The sequence below is a fragment of the Canis aureus genome, chromosome 15, assembly GCF_053574225.1.
Source record: "Canis aureus isolate CA01 chromosome 15, VMU_Caureus_v.1.0, whole genome shotgun sequence".
Lineage (NCBI taxonomy): Eukaryota > Metazoa > Chordata > Mammalia > Carnivora > Canidae > Canis > Canis aureus.
In genome coordinates, this window is record NC_135625.1 from 57,880,063 (window position 1) to 57,899,627 (window position 19,565).

The following is a 19,565-nucleotide window of genomic DNA, read 5'->3' on the forward strand; positions in this document are numbered from 1 at the left end:
CCGGCCAGAGGCTAAAGCTCCGCAGACCTGAGGGTGTCCCCATGACAGTGGTCGTCACGGTAACCCTGGCCAGCAGCTCGGCTGTGAACCTGGGGGGCCCCCTGCCCGGCCCCTGCCACAGCCTGCTGGGGCCGCGGGACCACCCACCCCCACCCAGACGGCGAGCCGGACCGGTGTGCACTGCCCGGAGTCCCCGGGCTCATCCCCGTCAGGGGGTGCGTGTGTGTGTGCCACATGTGCGGAAACGTGTGCATGTGTGTCTGTACACACGTGTATGTGTCTATGTGGAGCATGTGTGCAAGTGTCCATGTCTGTGTGTGTCTACGCGTGTGGATTTGCATTCGTGTGGACTCTGTGCATGCCAGTGTCTGTACGTGAGTGTGTGCATGTGCGTACATGTATGTGGGGATACGTGAACATATGCACGCAAACGTCGGGTGTGTGCATATATGCGTGGATGTGTGCGTAACTGCACATGTGTGGATGCGTGTGGATGCGTGTGTGGATGTGAGCGTGAGTGTGCGCATGTGTGCAGACGAGTGTGTGGCTGAGTGTGTGTGTGCATGCAGGCACACACGTGCGTACGATCCGGAGTCCCCGGGGCTGGTCCCTGAGCGTCTCCTGCGACATCAGCCCCGCCAACTGAGGGTCTCTTGGCCGTTTTTGAGACGCTTGCACGCGCAGCGCGGGGACCCCCCTTGGATGCCTCCCCGACATCCTTGAAGAAGCGACGTTTGGGGGCCGCCGCTGCGTCTTCCTCTTCTGAGTTTCCCTTCGCTCTTCCTCCTGTCTTCCATCTCCTCTGCGTTTCCTTTCGGATGTCTTTCTTTCCGTGCTCGGCGTGTGTCTGTCTTCATCTCTTCTCTTCCCGTGGCTGCCTTTCCCGACGACCACGTGAGGCTCTGGGCCTGTTGGGCCCCCGAGCTTGGGGTCGGCCGCGAGCGATGCTGCAGTGGTGGCCGCGGCGTGGACCGCACGTGCATGCAGACTCCCAGGCCTGCGCTCTAACCGCACCCCCGGCCCCGGCCCCAGGGGCGAGCGGTCACACGCACTCCTGCCGTCACGGGGCCACTCTGCGTGCTCGTGTCAGCTCCGCCAGCAAGGGCTCATCCCACAGAGGGGGGAGCCCAGACACCGGGAGGCTCAGGGCCGGCGTGTGGGCGCAGCAACTCTGCAAGACGGCAGATGTCACCCCGACCCGTCAGCCCGGTGACTGCTGTTACCGTGTTGTCACTCTGGGTCCGGATATTTAGATTTTCTGCATTTTCCCACGGACGGATCCACTGGTGCTTTGAATGTAGCTTGAGGCCGCTGTGCCTTCCTCCCCGGCGTGCGCGCGGGACTTTGTGTTCTCGGCCCCGACGTTTAGACGCCGTGTTTTGAAAACGTGACTCCTCCGAGGAGGAGTTCATCCTGGTTCATCGCCTGGGAGCAGGCCTCAGCTGTGTTGTCGGGAGAGCAGGTGCGACTTCGCGCCTCGCCCCGGCTCCGGGGGGGTCTCCCGGTTACGCCATGTTCCACGTTCTCCTTCGAAGTTATCCGGGATCGCGCGTGGCTCCGGTAGCGGTGGCCTCTGAGCGGGGCCCCGGGGCCCGCCAGTCCATGGGGGGCCGGCTGAGGCGGGCCTGGTGGTCGGGGGCCCGGCGTGCGTCCCGGAGAGGAGTCTGGTCTTCTTTGTCCATCCTCCACTCCCTGGCGGGCCGTGCTGCGCCTCCTGGCCCTCACTGACGCGGGACGGCCTCTCCACACGGTTGCCCTTCGTATTTCTTTGTGGCGTATGTGTTTGACCCCTCCTGGCCCACGCTCTGGCCCCGTGGGTGCCAAAGGGCCGCTCACCGTGGAGAGGCCGGTGTCTCCTCCGGGGTGGTCCCCGTGTCCCCACGTGTGTTTCTCTCGCCTTGCTTCTCCTGGTGTTAAAACTCAATAGTTCCATATTTCAGACATTTCCGTCATTTCTCTTGGTGGTTCACACGGTGCTTTTGGAACAGGAGGGTGAGGGTCACGTCCATGCATCTCTGGCTGGCCCAGAGCGGGCGAGTCCGGACTTTGACCTGCCATGTCTTCTCTGTTGGGGCCTGGGGGTCGGGTCTGTCACACGGGAGTAGGCTTGGCACACGGCGAGGGCTTGCGGGCCCGGGGGTCAGATACTCCAAAGGGACTTGGAGGGTCTTTCGCTTCCAGAACAAAGACGTCCAAGCTTAGGTCTTCGAAACGGGAAAGCCTTAGAGCAGCTGATCAAGAAGAAAGAATGGGCATAGAGCGGGTGTTAGGGACGGAAGGCTCGGCGGCAGATAGAGCCGTGCTAAAAGCAGACACAAGGGAAACACTCAGGATTCGTCACTAGCAGGAGATTTGAAAACTCCGAGATGCACCAGTTCCCGCACAGTTTCCGGGATCGAAACTGGTTCGAGAAGCAAATAGAGGGCTCGGAAAGCCCGTGGCCACCCAAATGTTGACTTAGCAGTGACCGTCGTCTCCGGGCCCGTGGTCACCCCTGAGCCGTGTGGGCGTCCGGGGAAGGCGCCATTCCCGCTCCCGCTTGTCCCGGGGATGTGGGCGCAGGGTGACTCTCCAGAGTCGCCGACGTGCAGGTCGCACACGCGTGGGGAGTGGCCCCGGCTCCCGGCGCTGTGCTCCTGGGCGGTCACCCCCAGGCCCTTCCTGGCGCTGAGCGGGGAGCGGGTTTTGTCTGGACGCCTTGGTGCATCCATGTGCCACGTGTGGGGCTCTGCAGGGGCTGCCGCTACCCCGTGTGTTGTCATCCCCATGATTGCCTGGACACCGTGGAAGCAGAGCTGACAAAGTCTTCTTTTTCTTTTTTTTTTCTTAAATCTTATTTATTTAGTCATGAGAGAGAGAAAGAGGCAGAGACCCAGGCAGAGGGAGAAGCAGGCTCCATGCAGGGAGCCCGACGGGGGACTCGATCCCGGGTCTCCAGGGTCACGCCCTGGGCCGAAGGCAGGCGCTAAACCGCTGGGCCACCCGGGGATCTCCCTGACAAAGTTTACTTTTTGTCTTGATCCAGTTTTGGTATCAGATAATACTGACTTTATATCAGGAGTTGGGGGGTGTTCCCTTGGGGTAAGGTGGTATCTCATTGTGGTTTTGATTCGCATTCCCCAGGTGATTAATGACGTTGAGCATCTTTTCATGCACCTGTTGGCCATCTGGATGTCTTTTTTAGAGAAATGCATATTCAGATTTTCTGCCCGTTCTTTAATTGCATAATTTGGGTTTCCGAAGTGGAGTTGTCTGGGTTCTTTATATATCTTGGATACTAACCGCTTATTGAATCTACCATTTGCAGATACCTTCTCCCATTCAGTAGGTTTCATTTCTTTTTCATTTTGTTAATTATTTCCTTTGCCGCGTAAAAGCTTTTTATTTGGTACAGCCCCAATAATTTATTTTTGCTTTGCTTCACTCACATGAGGAGACATATCTAGAAAAGTCTTGCTAAGGCTGATATTTTCTGGAAAATTTTAGGTAGAATTGGTGTTAAATTTTCTTCAGTGCTTGGCAGGCATATCTAGTAAAATCATCAGGATCTGGAGATTTCTTCTATATGAATTTTATTTTTTTATTTTTTTATTTTTTATTGGTATATGAATTTTACAATTAAGAATTCAGTTTACTTAATAGGTTGCAGAACTATTCAGATGTTTTATTCACAGTATTTATATCTTACTGCGTGAGTTGTAGTGGCTTGTGCTTTGTTGAGAAGCTTGTCCGTATCTTTGAAATGGTCAAATTCATGTGTGAAGTGTTACTACTGTTCCCTTTATCTTTTCGGTTTCTGCAGGGTCTGTAATGATAACGTTTCCTTCCTGATTTTGTTAATTATGTCATATCAGTCTCTCTCACTCATTTTGCTAGAGGTTTGCATATTTTATTTGCTGTATTTAAAGGATCACATTTTTGTTTCATTGATTTTGGGTTTTTATTTTTCCCGTTTTCAGTTTCTTTGATTTTTTCTTGTATTTATTATGATATTCCCTCCTCTAAATTTGCTTTACTTTGTTCTTCTTTGTCCAGAGTATTTAAATGGAAGCTTAGATTATTTGACAACTTTCTCTTTTTTAGTATGAGCAAATAGTCTCATAAATTTCCCTTTCAGAGCTGCGCGCCACCGATACTGGTGTGTGGTATTCTCACTTTCATTCGGTTCTGTGTATTTTTAAAACTTTCCTTTGACATCTCCTTTCAACTCCTGGATTGCTTAGAATCGTTTTGCTTAGTTTCTCAATACTTGGAGATTTTTCTGCTGTTTTCTGCTACCGATTTTTAGTTTGAGTCCGTGATTTTCAAAGACCATGCTCTAGAATTTGAATTCTTGTGAATACGCTGAAGTTCGTGTCATGGCCCAGGATATGGCCTGTCTTGGTGTGAGTTCTGTGGGTGCTTGAAGACAACGTGTTTTCTGCACTTCTTGGGCGAGGTGTTTTATACTTGTTGTTGACATAACTGTTGGCTGATGGTCTTCTTGAGTGCTCTGTATCGTTGCTAATCTTTGTCCAGATTTTCTATCATTTATTTTTCTTCTTAAATTTTTTTTTTAAAAAAGAGTCACCATCCCTTTGCATCGGCACCCCAGTCGGGGCTCACGCGGTGGACATCTGCTGGGCCTGCTCTGGGGACAGGACATGTTCCAAACACCTCTCAAGTCATCAGACTTGCCTTCCTGTTTTTGTTCATTGAATTTATTCCTGGGTATTTTATTCCCTTTGATGCAGTTGTAAATACCATCATTTTCTCCGCTTTTCCGAGCATTCATTGTTTGTGTGCAGAAACACCACAGATTTCTGCGTGTTAATTTCACATCCTGAAAATTTGCTGAATTCAGGTATTAGTTCTGACGAGTTCTTGGTGGCATCTTTAGGGTTTTCTGTAGATATTAAGCCATTTGCAGAGAGAGATAGTGTGTGATTTTCTTTCCGTGCCCTGTTGCTGAGGCTGGGACTTATGCTGTTGGATGGGAGTGGCCTCCCTGTCCACTCCTGACCCTACAGGGGAAGCTCTCCTGTTCTCACTGTCGGGGCCGATGTGTGCCGTGGGCTTGGTATCCCTGGCCCTCACTGTGTCGAGAAACGTGTCCTCTGCACCTGCCGTGTGGGGAGGCTTTATCCTGAAGGGATGTTGCGTCCTGTCAAATGCTTGTTCTGCATGTGCTGAGACGATCATGTATTTCTACCCTTTCTTCGGTTAATGCGATGCATCACATCGATCGATTTGTGGATATCGAACCACCCTAGCATCCTGGGAACAAATCCCACTTGGTTGTGGTGTCCAATCCCTTGAATGTACTGTTGGAAGTGGCTTGCTCATGTTTGGTTGGGGGGATTTCTGCATCTGTGATCATTGGGGGTATTGGTATTAGTAAAAGATCCTCGTCTTTTCTGGTCAGGTCCAGTGGTTTTGGGTTCAGGGTAATGCTGGCCCCATAGAGTGAATTTGGGAGCTTTCTTAGAGCTTAAGAAGTATTGGTGATCTTCTTCAAACGTTTGTTAGAGGTCACTAGTGAAGCCATCCGGTCCTGGGCTTTTCTGTGTTGGGGGCTTTTGATCACTGCTTCAGTCTCCGTACTAGAAATGTCTGCAGATTTTCTGTTTCTTTATGATTCGGTCTTGGTAGGTTGAGTGTTTGTAGGGATTTATTCATTTCTTCTAGGTTGTCAGGTTTGCTGGTGTATAAGATGTGTCCCTTTTTATTCACTACTTGGCTCTTTCACTAGGACACGTGATTGTGTGGGCAGCAGTGGGACATGGTGGGACACGTCCATGTAGCTGTGTGTGGGGGGGGGGGGCACGCACGTGTGTATGGATATCCGCGAGTGCATTGCATACGTGCATGAGAGTGTGTGCGTATGCAGTTGTGCACATACACATGCGTATGGACACGCTTGTTCACGTATCTGTGTGCAGGTGTCCATGTGTGAGTATGTGCATGTGGGCTAAAATTTGTTTTAGATGTCTTCCTGTTATGGTTCTGCAGGATGCTGTTCTGTGGCTTTCTTTCCTCATGTCGTCTTCATGTGGAATCTTGGTCAGGCTGGTCTCCTGGAAGAGTTTGGGCATGTTTCCTCCTGTTCCACTTTCTGGAGATTTTCTTTCTGAAACTTTTAAACAATTCTTAAGAAAATTTATGTATTTGAGAGAGAGAGAGAGACAGAGCACGAGAGAGCACAAGTAGGCTGGAAAGGGAGAAGCAGGCTCCCCACTGAGTGGGGAACCCAACTGGGGGCTCCCTCCCAGCACCCTGAGATCACGACCTGAGTGGAAGGCAGACGCTTAACTGACTGAGCTGCCCAGGCGCCCCTGGAAGTTTTTATGTACAGGTTCAATTTTTAAAAATAGGGCTATTATATATATATATCTATAAAATCAGGGCTTTTTTAAAAAAGATTTTATTTATTCATTCATGAGAGACACAGAGAGAGAGAGAGAGGCAGAGACACAGGCAGAGGGAGAAGCAGGCTCCCTGCAGGGAGCCCGACGCGGGATTCAATCCCGGGCCTCCAGGATCATGCCCTGGGCCGAAGTCAGGCGCTAAACTGCGGAGCCACCCAGGGTTCCCTAGATTCGGGTTTTTTATATGTCTGTGATATTCCATATACGATATGCATATGCACATATATCGGAGTGAGCTTTGTGTTTCTTAGTCTTTCGAGGAATCTGTCCACGTGAGCTGAGTCACCGAGATTGTTAGAATAAAGGTATTTATGGTATTTCCCTGTTAGCTTTCTAATATTTGCAGAAGCAGCCGTGACATCACCTCCTCCTTTTCTGACTGTGATAATTTGCGTCTTCCCTCTCTCCCCCACCATTCTGGCTGCACGTTTATCAATGTGATCAATTTTTGTAAAGAGTTTGCCTTTGGTTTCATTGATTTCTGTTTTATTGTTTTTCCTCTGATTTTTTATTATTGTGATTCTTGTGGTTTCCTTGTTTTTCTCTTAACTCTTGTTTTTGTAGTTTGGGAAGATGGAAGCTGAGACTGCTGATCGGGATCTTTTCCCTCCTAACGTGAAGAGTTGGTGCCGCACACCAGGCGGGTGTCTGGCTAAGGTGGCATCCCCGCGTTGCTGCGACACTGTGTCCTCGTTTCCCGTCGGTTAAAGATGCTTTCTAATTTCCCTTTTAATTTTGGTTACACCCATGGCTTATTTAGAGATATGTTTTTTGAGGGATTTTTTCAAAGGTCTTTCTGATTTTGACTTCACATTTAATTCTGTTGTGGTCAGAGAACACATTTTATCAAAAATTTGAGTCCTCTTAAGTACACGGTTCAGAACGCGGTCTCCTCAGGAACTGAGCAACAAGATGCACTGTGCTTCCGTGCCATCCTTGTGTTCTGGGGTGTTGTGTACACACGCTGAGGCTGGCTGGGGACGGGCTGCTCACGTTCTTCCCCTGCGTCATTACTTACGTCCTGGCTCCCGGGTTTCTCAGTTCCTGATCGAGGGGTATTGAGTCTGCGACATACTTAGAGATCTGTCTGCTCCCTGTGTTCTCAAGCTCTGCTGCTTGATTTATAACATTTAGGGTTCTTAGGTCCTCTTGATGAATTAACTTTTTTAAGATGTTCTTGATTCGTGAGAGACACAGAGAGAGAGGCAGAGACACAGGCAGAGGGAGAAGCAGGCTCCATGCAGGGAGCCGGACGTGGGACTCGATCCCGGGACACGGGATCACACTCTGGGCCGAAGGCAGGCGCTCAACCACTGAGCCACCCAGCAGTCCCATTCTGTTTGTTTAGAGACAGAGCGTGTGTGTGTGTGTGAGCCAGGAGAGGAGCAGAGGGAGAGCTAAAACCAACCTACTGAGCCACCCACGCTCCCCTAATTAACTCTATTTTCATGAAGAAGTGACCATCGTTCCCTGGAGCCCTAACGTGCTGTGTGAGCATAGCCATAGCCATTCCAGCTTTCCTTTGATTATTGTCGGGAAGCATGTCTTTTCCATCCCCCTTTCCTTTCCCTTCCCCCAAGGGCTTCATGTCTTTTTCTCTAACGGGCTGGGTTTGTCTTTTCTCCCTTGAATCTGACTTTCCGCGTTTGCTGTGCTTTGCCGTCGGCCCGGGTTTGGTTTGTCCCATCTGTTCTGTGTCGTGGTTTTGCTTTTCCTGCCATTCTGTGGGTGTAGGGGGCGCGTTCTGTGACTCTGCCCTTGCACCTCTGTTGGCTCATGAGTGTGCACCGTTGGCTCCGGCACTGGGCTGGCTGCTCCGGGGTCTGCGGCAGGTTCCTGGACGTCGTCCGAGGATCTCGCGGACGCGCCTCCTCACGCGCCTCCCTTCCTGGCCTGTGTGAGGTTGCTGCTGTGCGTGTTTCACTTGGTGTTATAAACTCTGTTCTGCATCGTTGCCATTTACGTTTGGGCAAACGAGCCGTTCCCTTTAGAAGAGGGAAGGTGGGGTCCAGCCTGTGCGGGTCGCCCGCGGCTCTGCGTGTGGGTGCTCCGCAGGGAGGAGGGCAGCCAGCCGGCGAGGAATCCGCGCCGTCTCTGTGTTTCTGAGAAGGGTCTTCGTTTTGCCTTTATCTTTGGAAATTCTTTTCACCCGTTCCTTACAGGACCGTGGGCCATCGGGTCGTGCTGTCCAAGGAGGCCGCTCTGGTCCTCCGTACGCAACGGGGAAGATGTCTGCTTCCTCTGACTGCTTTTAAGATTTTCTCTTCATCGCCGGCTTCAAGCAGTTTGACTGTGATGTGCCTCCATGAGGTTTTCCTCACGGATTTTGGGCTTCCAGCATCGGTGGGTTTATGGTTTGATCATCTGGCGGAGAGAAAGAGACGCAAAGAGACACAGAGACACAGGTAGGGAGAGCCGGTGAGACAGGGAGCAAGAGTCAGAGACAGGGAGGGAGAGAAGGAGTCGGGGGGGGGGGGCCGGGGACAGACCGAGATGGGGTGGCGGGGAGAGACAGACACAGACACAGGGAAGGAGAGTCAGAGAGACAGGGACGGAGAGACAGAGACGGTGAGGGAGAGACAGAAAGACAGGGAGGGAGAGGCAGGGAATCAGGTAGGGAGACGCCGAGAGACTGGGAGGGAGAGACCGAGACACAGAGAGGGAGACACAGAGACAAGGAGGGTGAGATCTAGACAGCGTGGGAGAGACAGAGACGGAGTGAGACCGAGAGACAGGGAGGGAGAGACCGAGAGACAAAGGGCTGCGCAGGGAAGGAGTAGTGGGACCTGTTCCCGGAGGGGCTGGTTGTGGGGCCTCCTACGGGTCAGGTCTCCTCCGGGCGGCTCAGAGAGGGTGCGGGGCCCCTCCACCGGGGCTCAGGGAGGGTGCCGAGTCCATCCGCGTACGCTCAGAGGGGTTTGGATGCAGGCACCGTCCAGCGTCAGGGCACGGCCTTGGGGCGGTGGCTTGAGGGCCTGGGTGGCTGAGCCCCAGGAGCACCCCCATGGCCCTTGGCTCTTCCTCCTCCCCCCTACTCCCCTCCCCCCCCCGCCCCTGTCCCCCTTCTCCCCTTCCCCCTTCAGCCTCTGCCCCACTTCCCCCCTTCCCCCATTTCCAAGCTCCCCAGGCTCCAGGGAGCACGCCCCCCCCCCCCCCCGCCTTGGTCCCTATCAGGTGAGTATGGCGATTTCTGAAACTTTTGAATTTTGAAAGCATTCCCCTTTCTCCACATCCTCTCCAACATTTGTTGTGTCCTGTCTGGTTCTTGTTCCCCATTCTCACGGGTGTGAGGTGGTATCTCCTTGTGCTTTTGCTCTGTATTTCCCTGCCGGCCGGCGATGCAGAGCATCGTCTCGTGTGCTTGTTGTCCACGTCTATGTCTTCCTGTGTGACGTTTCTGTTCATGTTCTTTGCCCATTTCAGGGTGGCACTCTTGGTTTCTCTGCTGTTGAGTTGAATAAGTTCTTTTTTTTTTTTTTTTTTAATTTTTATTTATTTATGATAGTCACACAGAGAGAGAGAGAGAGAGGCAGAGACACAGGCAGAGGGAGAAGCAGGCTCCATGCACCGGGAGCCCGACGTGGGATTCGATCCCGGGTCTCCAGGATCACGCCCTGGGCCAAAGGCAGGCGTTAAACCGCTGCACCACCCAGGGATCCCGAGTTGAATAAGTTCTTTAGAGACCTTGGATAACTGGCCCTGTATCGGACGGGTCATTTGCACATATCTTCTTCCATTCTGGAGGTTTGTCTTTTAGTTTTCTTGAGCGTTTCTTTTGCTCTGTGGAAGCTTCTCATATTGACGAGTCCCAGTGATTCGTTTTGGCTCTGTTTCCCTGGCCTTCATGGATGTATCTTGCAAGAAGTTGCTGTGGCCCAGTTCAAGGAGGGTGTTGTTGCCTGTGTTCTCCCCTAGGAGTTTGATGGAATCTTGTCTCCCATTTAGATCTTCCATCCATTTTGACTTTCTCTTTGTGTCCGGAGGTGTGAGAGGATGGTCCAGTTTCATTCCTCTGCGTGTGGCTGTCCAACGTGCCCAGCAGCCTTTAGTGAAGAGACTGTCTTTTTTCCAGCAGATGGTCTTTCCTGCTTGGTCGAATGTACGGTCTTGACGGTCGAGTTGAGGGTCCACTTCTGGATTTGTCTCTTCTGTCCCATTGATCTGTGTGTCTGTTTTTGTGCCAGTACCACACTGTCTTGATGAGCACAGCTTTGTAGCACAGCCTGAAGTCCGGCATTGTGATGCCGCCAGCTGTGGTTTTCTTTTCTCATATTGCCCTGGGCGTTTCGGTTCTTTTCTGATGATTTCACACGAATCTTCCGATGATTTGTTCCAGCTCTCTGAAGAGAGCCCGTGGTATTTCTGATGATAGGGATCGCGTTCCATGTGTAAATTGCCCTGGGTCACGTGGACATTTTCCCAATATATATGAATTGTTCCAATCCAGGAGCATGGAATGGTTTTCCATCTCTTTGTGTCTTCCTCAATTTCTTTCAGACGTCTTCCGTGGTTTTTCGGGTAGAGATCCTTTATCTCTCTGGTTAGGTGTATTGCTAGGTATCTCATGCTTTTGGGTGCAATTGTCACTGGGACCGACTCCTTCATTTCTCTTTCTTCAGTCTCATCGTTGGCGTATGGAGAGGCCAGGGATTTCTGGGCATTGATTGGGTATCCTGCCACGCTGCCAAATTTGCTGTAGGAGTTCTAGCAATCTTGGGGTGGAGTCTTTTGGGTTTTCCAGGTACGGTATCATGTCATCAGCGAAGAGGGAGAGTTTGACTACTTCTTTGCCGATTTGAGCCTTTTATTTCTTTCTGTCGCTTGATTGCTGAGGCCGTGACGTCTAGCAGTATGTTGAGTAGCCTTGGTGAGAGTGGACATCCCTGTCTCGTTCCTGATCTTTTTCGGGGAAAGCCTCCCAGCGTTTGCCCCTTGGGAATGATAATTTGCCAGGGGCTTGTCGTAGATGGCTTTGCAGATGCTGGGGAACGTTCCCTCTATCCCTGTACTCTGAAGCGTTGGATCAGGAATGGATGCCGTATTTTGTCAAATGCTTTCTCTGCATATATTGAGAGGATCATCTGGTTCTTGTTTTTTCTCTTGCAGATCTGATGAGTCACACGGAGTGTTTGCCTAGTGTTGAACCAGCCTTGCGTCCCAGGGATAAATGCCACCTGGTCACGGTGAGTAACTTCTCAATGTACCGTTGGAAGCTATTCACTGGTATCTTGTTTAGAATCTTTGCATCCGTGTTCATCGGGGACATCGGTCTATAACTCTCCTTTTTGGTGGGGTGGGGTCTTTGCTTCTGGACTTCAGGTGATACTGGCCTCATAGAACGAGTTTGGAAGTATTCCATCTCCAGAAGCTTCAGCTGGCCTCACTGTAGTCTCTGTGGCGGGCTCTTGTTTTGGTTCAGGAGGTAGCTCAGTGGCCAGAGTCGTTCGCTCCACTGAGGCAGGTGGCTGCTCCGGCATGTGCGGGAACCCGATAGCATGCACCTGGGCGTGCTCTTCCTCCAGGGTGGCCACGGGTACAGGTAGCTCTTGCATGTCGGAACAGTGAGTCAGAGGTGTTACCACCACGTGCATTGGTTTGGTCTCAGCAGCTGGCTTCTCGGCTCGAGCCGTGACCAGCTCGATCACCTCTGGCTCTGAAGCTTTAGCAGGCCCCGAGGTAGGAGCTGGGGCCGGTTGTTGAGGTGGTTCAGGATATTGCACAGGGGCAGACACTAGTTGCTCCACTGAGCTGGGTGGCCGCTCCGGCATGTGGCAGACCCTGATAGCATGCGCCGGGACATGATGTCCACAAGGGTGGCCAAGATTGCAGGTGGGTCCTCTTTGTCGGGAGAGTGAATCAGAGGCGTGACCACCTCGTGCATTGGCTTGGCCTCCGCAGCTGGCATCTCGGCTCGGGCCAAGCACTCAGCACCAACTGCCATGCCCGGCTCGAACTGCTCAGGCCCATAAGCTTCAGCTCGCCCCAGTGTAGTAGCTCTGGCGGGCTCTTGATTTCATTTAGGATGTTGCTCAGTGCCCAAAGTCGGTTGCTCCCCTGAGGCAGGTGGCTGCTCCGTCATGTGGGGGATCCCGATAGCATGCCCCTTGGCGTGCTCTTCCTCCAGGGTGGCCGTGGGTACAGGTACTTTTTCACATTTGAAATACCTTATTGCCTATTTGCTTATGTTAAAAAAATAACTGTGTCCAAGACTTAAAGATTCTTATTTACTGATGCATTTAAATCTTTCTCATAATGATCTACGGCATTTAATGTAGTAGGGAAATTGTTCATATCGGTGCCTCCGGCAGCTTTTCCTTCTGTACTTGCGGTGTTCCTGTTTATATCATTCAGATATCTTTTGAAAAACAATGACAGGGATCCCTGGGTGGCGCAGCGGTTTGGCGCCTGCCTTTGGCCCAGGGCGCGATCCTGGAGACCCCGGATCGAATCCCACGTCAGGCTCCCGGTGCATGGAGCCTGCTTCTCCCTCTGCCTATGTCTCTGCCTCTCTCTCTCTCTCTCTCTATGTGACTATCATAAATAAATAAAATTAAAAAAAAAAAAATTTAAAAATTTAAAAAAAGAAAAACAATGACATTCTTTAGAACCCTGAAGATTTACCTGGTTTTGTTTTTTCTTTTTTTTCAGTGTCATACATTTCCATTTATTGGACCTACTGAATACATCAGTTAAATGTTTGCTTATTTTACATAAAGGGCCCGTTTTCTTTTTTTGATTTTTTAATTTTTTATTGGAGTTCAGTTTGTCCACATATAGCGCAACACCCAGTGCTCATCCCGCCAAGAGCCCCCCTCATTGCCCATCACCCAGTCCCCCACCCCCTCCACCCACTTCCCCTTCCACTACCCCTTGTTTGTTTCCCAGAGTTAGGTGTCTCCTGTTTTGTCACCGTCACTGATACTTTCACTCATTTTCTCTGCTTTGCCTTTATTCCCTTTCGCTAATTTTTATATTTCCCAAATGAATGAGACCATATAATGTCTGTCCTTTTCCAATTGACTGTTTTCACTCAGCATAATAGCCGGGACAGCTGCACCCCAATGTTTCTAGCAGCAATGTCCACAATAGGCAAACTGTGGAAGGAGCCTCGGTGTCCATCGAAAGATGATGGATCAAGAAGCTGGTGTGGCGGGCAGTCATGGCAGCTCACCTAAAGAAACGAGTGTGCGAGGAATTCACTAAGGTGGTCCAGCAACAACAGGAGGAAATTGCAACCAAGAAACTGCGATTGACAAAACCAAGTAAATCTCAGCACTCCACGTAGATCGGTGTAAAGCTCCCTCCCCAGCGGATGCTTTGCAGTATCTACTGCAGTTTGCCAGAAAGCCTGTTGAAGCAGAAAGTGTGGAAGGAGTAGTCAGGATTCTCCTGGAACATTGTTACAAGGACAATGATCCATCTGTGAGACTGAAAATTGCATCATTGTTGGGTTTATTATCAAAGACTGCAGGGTTTTCACCAGACTGCATTATGGATGATGCCATTAACATCCTGCAGAATGAAAAGTCTCATCGAGTCCTTGCTCAACTGTTGGACACCTTGCTTGCAATTGGCACCAAACTCCCAGAGAATCAAGCTATCCAGATGGGATTAGTTGATGTGGCCTGCAAGCACCTCACAGATACGTCTCCTGGTGTAAGAAATAAGTGCCTGCAATTACTTGGCAATCTTGGCTCTTTGGAGACAAGTGTCACAAAAGATGGAGAAGGCCTAGCTGTCAGAGATGTCCAGAAGATTATAGGGGATTACTTCAGTGACCAAGACCCACGTGTCAGAAGAGCGGCTATAAAAGCCATGTTGCAGCTTCATGAAAGAGGACTGAAATTACACCAAGCAATTTATAATCAGGCCTGTAAATTGTTGTCTGATGAGCGTGAACAAGTGCGCAGTGCTGCAGTCCAACTTATCTGGGCTATCAGTCAGCTCTATCCTGAAAGCGCTGTCCCCATTCCTTTTTCTAATGAAGAAATTCGCTTAGTTGATGATGCATTTGGAGCAATTTGTCCCGTGGTCAGTGATGGCTCCTGGGTGGTTCGAGTTCAGGCTGCAAAGCTATTGGGCTCGATGGAACAAGTCAGTTTTCACTTCTTGGAGCGGACGCTCGACAAGAAGCTCATGTCAGATCTCAGGAGAAAACGCACTACACGTGAACGTGCCGAGGAACTTTACAGGTCAGGAGAGTTTTCCAGTGGCAGAAAGTGGGGAGGTGATGCTCCCAAAGAAGAAGTAGATACAGGAGCTGTGAACTTGATGGAGTCAGGAGCTTGTGGAGCCTTTGTTCCTGGATTGGAAGATGAGATGTATGAGGTCCGCATCGCTGCTGTGGAGGCTCTCTGCATGCTGGCCCGATCTTCACCTTCTTTTGTGGAGAAGTGCCGCCCTGATTTCCCGGTGGACATGTTTAATGATGAAATTGAGGAAGTACGTCTGCAGTCCATACACAGCATGAGAAAAATTTCTAATAATATCACTCTCCAAGAGGATCAGCTTGGCAGTGTCCTGGCTGTGTTAGAGGATTCGTCCAGAGATATTCGAGAGGCTGGCTCTTCACGAACTTTTATGTTGTACTAATGTTTTGACTAAACAAGAGATTCATCTTGCACTGGTGGAGCTGCTGAAAAATTTAACCAAGTACCCTACTGTTAGGGACTCTAATGGAAGTGCTTGAAGTTTCTGGGAAGTCGGCATCCAACCCTGGTGCTTCCCTTGGTGCCAGAGCTCCTGAGCACCCATGCATTTTTTGGCCCAGCTGAACCAGACATGGATGACCCAGCTTACATTGCAGTTTTGGTTCTTATTTTTAATGCTGCGACAACCTGTCCCACCATGCCAGCACTGTTCTCAGATCATACCTTCAGGCATTATGCCTACCTCCGAGACAGTCTTTCTTTCTCATCTTGTACCTGACTTAAGGTTACCAGGTAGAAAACTAGTGTCATCGGTCGTTTCTCCAGGTGTTGCACCCCATGAGGACCCGTCCCATCAGTTCCTGCAGCAGAGCCCTGAAAGGGTGTACAGTCTTCAGAGCACCGGGACCCTCAGGGAACCCAGAAGCTGCTGGAGTTCACCATCCGGGATCTGCAAAGACTTGCAGAACTTCAGTCTGAACTAGCAGGAGTTGCTGACTTCTCGGCTACCTATCTTCGGTGTCAGCTTCTTCTCATCAAGGCCTTGCAAGGAAAGCTGTGGAATGTGGCTGCCCCTTTATATTTGAAGCAGAGTGACTTGGCCTCCGCAGCAGCAAAACAGATCATGGAAGAGACCTACAAAATGGAGTTCATGTACAGTGGTGTGGAGGAGAAACAGGTGGTGATTATACATCCCATGAGGCTGCAGGCCAAAGCCTTGCAACTTACAGTAACAGCACGGACTACTCGAGGAGTTGACCCCTTATTTGGGATGTGTGAAAACTTTTTACAGGAAGTGGACTTTTTTCAGAGGTGTTTTATTGCTGATTTGCCCCCACCTACAGGACAGCTTTGTGGACAAACTTCTTGAACTTCTGCCCCGACTCATGACATCCAAGCCTGTGGAAGTGTTCAAAATACGACAGACCATGCTGAGGCAGAGTACCTCCTTGCACCTCCCCCTTCCAGAGCAGATCCACACACTTCAGCCACCATCATTGAGCCAGCAGGCGAGTCAGACAACCCTTTGCGGTTTACGTCTGGATTGGTTGTGGCCCTGGATGTCGATGCGAACCTGGAACATGTGCAGGACCCTGAGAGTGCTGTGAAGGTCCAGGTCTTCTATCCAGATGGCCAGGCTCAGATGATTCATCCTAAGCCAGCAGACTTGCGGAATCCTGGCCCACCCAGGGCGCCACCGGCTTATCACTCAGGTGTACCTCTCCCATACTGCCTGGACAGAACCATGCCCGGTGGAAGTGAGGCTGCTACTGGCCTACAACTCCAATTCCCGCATTCCAAAATCCCCCAGGATTGAAGGTGGCAAAGTGTCCCCCCAGGTGGAAACCAGCATGGAGGGCATCATCCCCTTCAGCAAGTCTGTGAATGTTTACATAATGCCCAAACCCACAAGGCGCTGAGTCACAGCCTTGTGTAGAGCTGAAGCTGAGAAAGACCTTCTTAGGTAGCAGAGTGAGCCCGAAGCCTAGAGCACTTCACCTGGAGCCGGCGTATGGGCATGAGCACCATCACCCTTCTCGTCTCATCTGGTATCAAACACAAAATAAATTATTTTGCATTAAAAAATCAAAAACCTTCAAGTCCACACCTCTTCCTTCCCTGACTCCCCCCACCACCTCTATAAAGTTGAGAAAACAACAACAACAACAACAACAGAAGAAGGTGTGGTCTTACAGCTTACAATGGAATATTACTCAGCCATGAGAAACGACAAACGCCGTGAAAGGAGAGTGACGTTTGGTTCTACTTGTTGGGTTCATGTTGTTGTACGTGTGCGTGCAGCCAACCAGCAGTGCTCGTTATGTACCAGATCATCTACTAAGAAGGGTCTTTTACTCAAAACCAGGAAGGAGGAGAGAGAAAGAACTAGTTTCAAGAGCTTTTTGATTGGGAAAAAGCATTGCAAAAATCACGATTTTCATTATACAGTAAGGGAGTAGCTTCCTTTCTGTGTTCGTTCTCGTGAGGATTAACGATAGAGGGAGTCCTGTGAAATGAAGACCACTTTGTATTCCAATTTACTTCCTGGAATTTCTTAATTGTTTCCTTTTTTTTGGTTTTTACTGACATTGAAAAACTGAAAAACTTCTGGCTCATAACTTTGTTGCATTTCTAGGTCCCTGCTGCAACAAAAGGAAATCGTCTTATTAGGACTAGAAGTTTAAGTGAGTCCTAAAGTATTGGAAGAAAATTCTAAAATATACATTGAGGTTCTACAAGGAAAAGATTGAGTTTAAACAAAAGAGCTGAGGTAATTCTTCCAGAAGGTTTGTTACCTTGAATTCAGAGCCCTTTTACGAGTATATTAGAAAAATAAGTAGTCCCACAGTGTCAGTCGATTCATGTATTAATGAGATGAGAGCTAACATTAATGAAACTAACTCTAAAGTAGTTGACTGCCAAGCTGATTGTTAAATTGGTCATTATGGAAACAGGAGAACCAACTCACACACTTAGAAATGAGGTCCCAGACTGGAAGCACTGGGAAATGTCGCTGCTCGTACTCTAAGTTAAATAATTCCTTGACAATCTGAGTAGATCTCTATCAACGTGGCGGTCTTATATGTAATTTAGGGTGTTTAGTAGGAAATTATCGAATGGACTTCATGATTCCCTAGAGCTTATTTTTGACAGGTGCTAGGGAATCCGGAGGGGAAAAAAATGAATGCTCAAAAAAGTCCTATTTCCATCTTACACATTTGGGGAAACTGTAAGAATATGTCCAAAGAATCTTGGTCTTCAATAGTTTTGTATACAGTAATAACTAACACCATAAAATAGCACTTATTTAGATAGAATTGATGGTAGATGTGGCAGTACTACATCCTTTTCTACAATGTCTGAGCGTCTGTAGTACTTCAGACCTTTCCATCAGGCATCAACATTAAATATTGAATACCTCTAGAAAGTGTGAAAATAATTTTGTCTTTGGAAGTAGTTAATGTGAAGTTTTTCCGTGTGTCCCATTGGACTTTTCTAGTGATGATCCTCCTAAGATGCTTTACCAGTAGGTGTCTGGATTTTATGGACTAAAAAACTGATATTTTCTTTTACAGTTGAAATCTGTAAATCATCTTTATACTTAATTTTCTATGTCCTTTCATAGCAAAAAGTAAGCAAAATATGCCAAGACAGAGAATGATGGTCCCCCCACCAAACCTTGAGCATAACCGTTAAGGAACAAGAACTGTCGGAGATCTATGTGTGTGTATCTGTATGTACATCCATGCATACATGGCAAGATTTAACAGAAATCACAATTCCACATCATCTGTGGTTTATGTCACAGCTCTTCTCTGTCGTCAGCCTCTGTTTTTCTCTTTGGGCTTTCGTTGAAAAATACTCGGCCTCATGTCTTTTGCTCTGAGACTTTAACTGTAATCCTTGAATTCTTAATTTCAGTTCAGAAACCCTAGTCTTAGAACTCATGAGTCTCCAGATTTCCATGACTGTCAGCAAAAGTTGAAAATCCTGTAGCTTTGCCCTTTTTTTTTTTTTAACAAAAGACTTAAAAGAAAGAAAAGAAAAAAAAATGCTTCTTTCTGTCTTGACAAACATGAGGAAGAAAGTGCAATCAGGAATACAGGTGGAAGCAACTCCTTCCGTAGCCTCCCCTTGTACCTTTAAAAGAGCTTCGTCATGTGGTTAATGATGGAGAAAGTTGACAACGTGCATTGTGTATGTCTGCTGTCCGCAGAGTGTATTGTGTGACCGTATTTTTTTCCCAGTCATTGAAAGGATTCTCCCAGTGTGATACTCTTCATTTAAAAAGAGTGGTTTTTTTCTCCTTTAAAATAGTCATCATTTGGAACTGGAGGGTATGACGCTGAGTGAAGTAAGTCATTCGGAGAAGGACAAACATTGTAATGTCTCATTCATTTGGGGCATATAAAAATAGTGAAAAGGAAGAAAGGGGAAAGGAGAAAAAATGAGCGGGAAATATCAGAAAGGGAGACAGAACGTGAGAGACCCCTCACTCTGGAAAACGAACAAGGGGTGGAAGAAAAGGAGGTGGGGTGGGGGTGTGGGGTGACCGGATGACGAGCATTGAGGGGGGCACTTGATGGGATGAGCGCTGGGTGTTATGCTCTATGTTGGCAAACTGAACTCCAATGAAAAAATCATCATTATTTTCTGACATTTATAAAATGCAGTGAAAGATAAGGAAACCATACTGAGAGGCAGGATGCTTCTCTCATTTGGCCATCTTTTTAACATGTTCTACTTATTTTCCTCCCTTATTATTTAAGGCTTTTTTGTATGTATGCACTGACTTTTTTTATCAGCTATAGTTTTGAGGAATAAGCTCTTCAATTTACAGGTGCTGTATCTTTTATAGTCATAAGTTCATTGGTTTCTAGAAATACACATATGCTTCCATGTATCCATTAGAGTGCAACAATACTGAACTCCTATGGGATTTTTCACTGATGAAAGTTGTTTTTATACTTACCTGTTGTATTGAAGCAGGTCTGAAGGCCAGGAAGAA

The 19,565-nt window shown here is 48.8% G+C and overlaps 1 protein-coding gene and 1 pseudogene across 1 annotated transcript in view; both read left to right on the forward strand.

Annotated features, from left to right (window-relative positions):
• LOC144284187 (uncharacterized) overlaps positions 1-19,565 on the forward strand; it is a 159,134-nt gene that overhangs the window by 109,216 nt on the left and 30,353 nt on the right. The window lies entirely within an intron of this gene.
• LOC144284052 (integrator complex subunit 4 pseudogene) lies at positions 13,401-16,476 on the forward strand (annotated as a pseudogene).